We start from the raw sequence: 8,150 nt of genomic DNA on the forward strand, positions 1-8,150 counted from the left end.
ACGTTTTGATATTTCTTATGTATAAGATTTATTGACCAAAAACCTCGAGGTTAATTTATAACAAATTTTATAAGATGCATTTGAATGATATATAAAGAATGTTTTTTTAAAAGTACGGGTTCCATATGATATTAGTCCTTGTCCGGATGAACTAACTATCAGGTATTGCTTTGTCGGGTTGAAAAGCCGAGTGATATCCGATAGGAGGGTTGGTGTTCTTTGGTTGTTGGTCTAAGGTGATTGGAAGTATTCTAAGAACCTCGGATCGACCATCGAGGAACATCGACCGTGTCATTACTGGTCATCTACAATCAGGGGTGTCACAAATATTGTATCAGAGCATGGTTATACGATGCTAGAGTGGGACTTGTTTCCAATGTTTTTCGAGTCAATATGAGTCGTAAGGATAACTAGGATATGCTGGCTGGTTCCTTCATTTTAGGATAGACAGTCATGGGTAGTTACCTAACTGTGATCTTTAATAGCAGAGCCACCGAGACAAGCTTAACAAGGTGGACCGTACTTTCCGATTTTGATCCCATCATGTTTGAGTTTGCTACCGTCAAGCTCTGATCTGTTATCTTTATGCTCCGACTCGTTACTATCATGCTAGGAATCGGTAACGTCATGATTTTCTGCCGCGCTTTTGAGTTCTAGTGGGGGATACCAATTCTTTATAGATAAATATGGGATATTTTTGATACATCGAATACATCTCCGGACTCGTGTGTTATCAATGTTAAAGTGGGCGTTGTTTGAGTTCTGATTTAGAGCGATTCGACTGCACATGATCACTTAGATGCACTTATTCTTCCGGCTTCTCATATCTGTCCAGCTTATGTTGAAACGTACAAGCACCAGAGCCGTACAAGCCTGAATTGTTTTGCACTTATTTCAAGCTTAGCATTGGAGGAAGAGATGGTTTGACTGTATTAAAAGATGATAGAACCACCAGAAGCATTCTGTTTACAACGAGATATCATGAAGCTTATGATGCAACGAAGACGAATTTTGTACCAGAAGATACTGAAGAAAGACTAAACCATTCGAGGTATACTTTGGCTTAAGGAAGATTTGGGATGCAACACTCAGAAAAGAATATTGACGTGGCCGTTGTTCAGAGAACTACAAGAAGGATTTGGCAGCAAGCTATTTGGAGATGAATGCGATGAGTTGTTGGTCGAGAGTCAAGCATTACTTCAGAGAGGTGAAATCTAGTTGGACAGATTTCGAGAGTTCAAGAAGTAGTATTGTCTACACAAGTTATGGGACCGATTGAAGATTCAGTTTATGAAGTTGGTACAGTGAGATATTTCTGCCAGGAGGTTCACGTCGAATTAATCATATACAAAAATTTCAGAAGTGAGATATGTGGTCGAGTGAATTTGCTTCATCGATTATGGTTAGAGAATGAGCCAAAGATCTTACAGAAAATCTTTGGGAACTTAGCCAATTAATTTAGAGTAGATAAAATACAATGGAGCTTCCAAGCTTCGAGGAGATGTTAGAGTATGACATGAATATTAAAGAAGTTATTGCTGAAGAAGTTTATCAAATCCTACAGACCGTTTAATTTTCAACCAGTGAAGATCGAAGGTCAGTTCAAGCAGTGGATTAAGTCGCTGGGATGATTTTGGGTGTACGTTTCATCAGATCAAGATCGAGGAGCCTGAGTTGTTATGGTTGTGACTTGCCAGGACAGAATAGTCGGTATCGTCCAAGTGCGAGAAATTCTTGATTGTTTTCATCATTGCGCTTTGGTGATTCTCTTGTGAAGAGTAAGGATGATTATTTTACCCTTGCCCATGAAGTTACTTGATTCTTTTACCTATACCTAGGGTACTAGTTGATGGGCTTATTCGTGTCGCCTTACCATTAGTCATGATCCAAGTGTTAGGCTATTTGGATAGAACATACACTTTATAGTTGCATGGACCGTCAAAACCTCTAATTGGTCCAATCACATGTTTGCTTCTTATCCCGTTGTGTGTTGTATGCATTTAATAAAAAAATATTATGAATGATTGAATAAATAAGTAAATATGTGATCAAGGTATCGTAAGAGACCTTGTCAATGGACGAAATTTTTCCACCCATATTGTGGTTGATTCAGGAACAACACATAGATGTAGTTCCCGAGCAGTGTCATAGTTTTAAGGAGGATTCACTTTGGTGAATTCAAGTATCCATTTTTATTTTTGGAAGTACTGGCTGCCATTGAAAGTTATGCTATGCCTTCCACATTCCAAAGTACTTCTGTTAGAGCGGTATGTTTCTAGAATGAGATTGGCTACCTAGTTACCGAGCTCAATTAGGATGTTGAGGAAAGAAGTCTTTTGAACAAGACCAGTTATCGTTGGCCTACAATGGTATTCTACCAAGTGTTTGAGCCTCGCTCATATCAGTCTGAGTGTTTGACAACCTTTTAGAAAAAGGTAAAGTGGTGTATTCTACTATTCTGATCATTGGGAGAGTAGAAGATTAAAAGGAGCATAGTATAGAGGACAGTTTGATAATCAGAGATTCGAAGATATGTTAAGGCGCTGGAATGGTTGTTTCCATCTAGAAATTACCCGTTCAATATTCTTGTTGAACATGGATTTATTGTAATAGCCTAGGCATCTCACCAAATGGTTCGAGCCGAGTTCTAGTAGGACTTAGAAGATTTGTTTGAAGAAAGGTTTCGTTCGACCTAGATCCTTTATGTGGGGAGTTCCCATTTCAGAGCTAAAGAAGAAGAACAAGGGTTTGTGGATATGTTCGACTATCGGTAAATCAATGACGTGAGCATCAGGGTCAAGTATCGATTTTCTAGAATTGATGAGTGGTTAAGACCGCTTGCAGGGTGAAATTTTTTTTCAAGGACGTTGTGGGAACCAAATTTTGCACCGTCAATTTCAGTTAAATTAGGAAAGTTAGGAAACCCTTAATTTTCCAGAGGTCCTGGATTTCTGCTAAGCCAAACGTCAACAAATCAGATAACGTAAACAAGCGTAAATTATAACTTGAATCAAGTGAAAAGAGAGCAAATAAGATCTTATTACGAATTTACGTATAAGCGTTTACAACAGGTAAAGCCTTGGCCGCAAGAGCTATTGGCGAGTTCCTAGTTCTAACCACCTAAGACTTGAAAACCTAGTTGATTTGCAGCTCGAAAACAAAAATTGAAAATTGCCTAATATTGATCTAAGTGCTAAGTTTGCTATGTGTGTGTGTAAAAGTTCTATCTTGCGACTCTCGCCTTCGCGTCCCTTATATACTTTTTCTAGGTCGGTTTGGGCTTTCCTTTTCAGCCCTTGGGTCGAGTTTATATTCTCGCAGAAATATTCCATTTTCCCAATCTTCATGATTATCCCTTGAAACTTGAATTTTATCTCTGAACTTGACATTTTTCTTCCAACTTGATAGATATCTTTTCTCGCGAATATTCGATAAACTGTCATAGTGACGTTGGGCTGATTCTCGTAAAGAATCGTAAGTGGGCCTTTGCCACGTTTTAGACCCCTTGGGTCGTTTTTCGGCTAAAATGTTTTTACGATTTCTTTTGGGGGATTTGCTGTTAGTACGACGTCGGTTTTACAAAATAGCTGAAATAAATCGTATAGCGGAGATAACCATGGTGTTAAGTTAACTGTTATCGTTTAATACGACCGATCCAAACTCATTCGAGAAAATAAGTCTTCATCGTTTTTATCGTAAAGTTTCAACGGTAACTCCGATCGAGACGAAACAAGAAACAGTTTGACCGAGACCCGAAAGAGGGATTTCCGGAGAAGAGAATGCATGGTGTGGGACTGATCCAACTCACCTAATGGTGAATCGGACAAGGCTGATCCAACTCTCCATTGGGTGAGTTGGACTTGGTTCATCCAACTCGCCATTGGGCGAGTTTGACTTGGCTTATCCAACTTGCCCGATGGCGGGTCGGACGATGTTGGTTTGATTGTTCCGATGCTTTGGAATCGTCTGTTCGAGAGATTGAATGATCCCTTCCGAGGACCTTGTCGCACAATACTCTTAAAAATACGAAGTTTTAGTTTTCCTTATTTTTATTTTCTTTACATAAAGGTTTCTCGAGAACTTTCCGACATTGATTTCGTCGTTACCGATTTTGACCCCAATAGTGTAGCCCCCAGCTCGGGATCAATGGAAGAAAGTCAGAGGGCAAATAGTATTTTTTTCTTTTCAATAAGTATGTGGAGTAAGTTTTAAAATCTTTACTTGCTCACTTCCACAAGAATTTCTTAAGGTAGAAAAATCGTTCTCTCCCTTTGTCTGCTTTATTGTTCTTGATAATGTCTTCATACCAGAGAGCTTCAGACAATGTTTTTCCTTCTCGCTTTGATCCTGAGAGCCTTTGTTCCCAAGATGGCCAAACTGTCGTAAAGGCTGAATTCATGGCACATCCCGTCAATCCTAAGGAAGCCGATGCATATTGGCTGGCTACGTGCGACCTAAAGGCTCCTCCGCATGAGTCGGGGTTCCTCCTAAGTCTAGTAACCAAAGAATTGCTGGCTGTCCGAACCACAATTTTTCTTCGTACCTCGATGTCATCAGACGTTTCTGCCGCGTTCCGGACTCGATGGAGTTTCGACTTCCACAGGCCGGGGAACGTTCTGATGCTCCTCTGGATGGCTACTTCACATTCTACGACGCTTATCTGTTGCGTTGTCATTTGTAGTTCCCCATCCCTAAGATAATTTTTCAAATCTTGGATCGGTTTGGATTGTCGATAAGTTAGATTTCTCTTACTGGCTTGCAACATCCATGACTCTAGACGCCGATTATCTTGAGACTTTGTTGATGCCAGTGGCAGTTTAAGGGTCGCGAATGTGTCGTTTGAACCCGAGGCCGAATATAGCGATAATCAAGGAATTCTCTTCGAATTCCACGGGTTTCGGAAAATCTATTTTTCGTACGCATAGACAGTGCATTCGTCGAGGAGGGCTGCATCCCCATTTTTAGGAGTCAATGGGGTCAAAAGGGTATCTTGATCGGATATCCGTTAGTTTTTTTTCGAGGATATCTAACCTTGTCCCCATTCTCTTTGTTTTGCATTGACTAATTCTCTTCCTTCGTGTCCCGAGGATATACGCATCGTTAGTAATCTTATCCGGGACGGACCTTACTTTTGGGGCCACTATTCCCTGAGACGAGTTCTTCTTGCAATGGCTTACCATTGTTCTCGACTTCAGCCCGATTTGCCAGTTGAAGAAGAATCGGAACCGAGTATGGAGGAGTTTGTTCCTTAAGAAATTCGGGGTGAAAGGGAGAGGTCAAGGTCTCCCAAGATTAAGCAGATCGCCGTTGATGGTGACGATGATGCAATTTACGGGTTGGAGTGTCCAACGGACGAATCATTCCGCAACTTCCTTAATAGCCAGGCTAGTGGAAGCGGCACTGATCAGGCTGACCCTCCAGGATTCGACACCTTTGAAAACTTTTTTGACTTCGGGAGGCCCTCGATTGTAAGGGAGCATGTCGAGTTGAAGGCGTCAAGGATGTGCAACAAAAATTTTCGTAGGGTCTTCACCTCATGACCGAGGCTCTTAAGGCGAGTCACACGGAAGCGCGCACAACCGTATTTAAGGCCGAGGTGGTAGAGAAGGAGATCGTCCATTTGAAAGATGAGGTCGAAGCGAACTCTCTTTGTGAGAAGGAGTTGGCTGTGAGGGAAACTCGTCGAGCGTACATGAAGGGGAAAAAAGATGTCGCTGATATCGTGAAGAAGCGCTTCACATGAGTTTACGAACGAGTTCGGGTAGTTGAAAAAGACGTACAACTCTATTGGTGATTACCGCGAGTGTCGTGGTGCCGTTGGCGGGTTGTACCTTCCACGAGCTCCTGAATATTCTTACGAAAAAGAGTTGGCTAAGCAGACCAGTCGTATGCATAACAATGCGGACATGGCTTCTGTGTCCCTCAGATGGAAGAGAGGAGTTGGGATCAGTGGGCTCCGATCTGATACGCCCAAATTAGGGAAGTATCACTCAGCCAGACTTGGATATGAACTCAGACGGTTTGAATGAGAACTGATGGATTGAATGGTGACACAATAGGGGAGGAAAGTCTCTTGATACTACCAGACTTCAGTTGTTGCTTGATATGACGCACAAGTCCAACAAAAGAAGGGTTCCTACATATTTATACTAGTGTGTAGTCAAAGAGAAATAAAGAAACACACGGAAAACATACATAGAAAATGACAACATTGACTAGAAAATATTAAATGAGTCAAAGTTGTTGAGTTTGAGGTGGACTGGTCAAAGAGACCATTCGTCTACTGTCCAGGTTCATTCTGGTCTTGCTGGTACATGGTGGTAAGGATCAGGACATGAGCAGGATGATCCACACGACCCCTCAGGTAATTAACACGAACTGAACAAAGAGAATGATCCGCTCGACCAAGTTGTGTACTGGTGTGAGACAAGTCGTTGGACAGCTTAAGTAATCTTCCCTTAGTGAAATATGAAAGAGAAAAGTCCATCATAGGGTCGGTCACTGAAGCAAGGACGTCAGTACAGCCTTCGGGACACGCGGTACTCACCAAAACGGCCAAAAGGGGGAAAACACGGTTGGGTCGAGCTGGTTGACAAGATCACCACCTTGGGCCGGGTCTATGATCCGAGTAGATCGGTGCTGGAGCCTGGGCGCATCACGATCCATGTGTCTCCTGACTCAGAGGAAATTGGATCGGAATCTCCGTCGAGGCGGGTGAGTTGAATCAGCCGACTACCCCGGTGAACGATTGCTCGTTCGGACAGTCGGTGTCTGGGAATTATGAGTTGGATCCATGAAGGGTATTGGTGGATGGAGTCGGTATTTGAAGGGGATGTGTTCCCTGTCTATGATATATTATCGATCCCATTTGTTTATGCCATGTATAGCCGTTTATGTTTATCTTTGGCCGAGTGTGTCCTTATTTTTTATGTTATCGAGACTGGCCGTGTGTGGCTTTGAATCCCTTCCGCTTGGCGGCTTTTTCATTAAATGAACTATGATATTATGTTTAAAGAGTTCGTGCATTTTCGTAGTTGTAGAGGGAAGAATATGAGTTGTCATCTCGTATCTAACTCTTTGACATATCGTCGTATTCGTTATTCGCTTTCGCCGAAGAGATTCGAAACATTTAATTTTGCGAAGATTCGTGAACGTTGGAATATACGAAGAGACAACTTTTGGGATCGCGTATCAGTAAATACCATGTCTTGGGATGTTAAAGACCAGTGTGCTGAATTTAGGGTAAGACCTAGGTTTACCGTCGGTTTTAGGGTTTGTGATGACTACTACGACTTACGTATCCCATATGCGATTTCAATCTGATTCGTTCCAATTTAAAGTCAGCGATAGGTTCTCGGCTTATTCGACTTGTCTAGTAGGAATCGAACATCTCTCCAAAGACAATTTCTAAGTCTCTGGAAGTACTGACCCAAAATTATGGATTTATTTTGTAGCGCATATTTATCTTTGTCGGATGTACGAGTGACCAATCATGCGAAAAGAAGGTTGGTTTGCATTTGTTTAAGACGGCTAAAGTATTCGTCGGGTCCAATCGACGAATTTGTTAGTTTATAGTCGCGAGCGGACTGTTTTAGTGATTTGTTTGATGTTTTGGAAATATACCCTCGGAAGTTTTTGCGACGTCTCGCTTTTCCAAAAATACGTGTGTTCCTTTGTGTAAAGAGATTTTTATATTTTTGGGGATACGGTCCAGATGACGATCTTGACCTTGCGGCCGAAACAATTTGTTAGGAGTCATTTTTCCTAATGTACCGCTTTTCTAGAAAAAAACGTTTGCGGGTTTTGGAAGTAATTTAGTATTGTGAATGTCTTTATGCGATCCCCGAGATACTTTGAAAGTACCTGGGATTTAATTGGAATAAGTTGATTTCGAAAATTCCTATCTTCGGGTTATACGATTATTTTTGCTTTGTACTTGGGCGTATTTGAGCGAATCATGGATTGCCGTCGTGCCCGGAAAGCTATTTGTGAGATGAGATGTGCGATAAAGCGAATTGCGAGATTTTTAAGAAATCAAACTGCATTTTTTTATTATCAAAAAGTTTTAAAAATATGGAGTACAAGGACAGATATTTAAAATGTGGGAGTATACGAGTATACATATAGGTACCCACTCCCCCCCCCCCCCC

This window comes from Brassica oleracea, chromosome C5 (genome assembly GCF_000695525.1).
Source record: "Brassica oleracea var. oleracea cultivar TO1000 chromosome C5, BOL, whole genome shotgun sequence".
NCBI lineage: Eukaryota > Viridiplantae > Streptophyta > Magnoliopsida > Brassicales > Brassicaceae > Brassica > Brassica oleracea.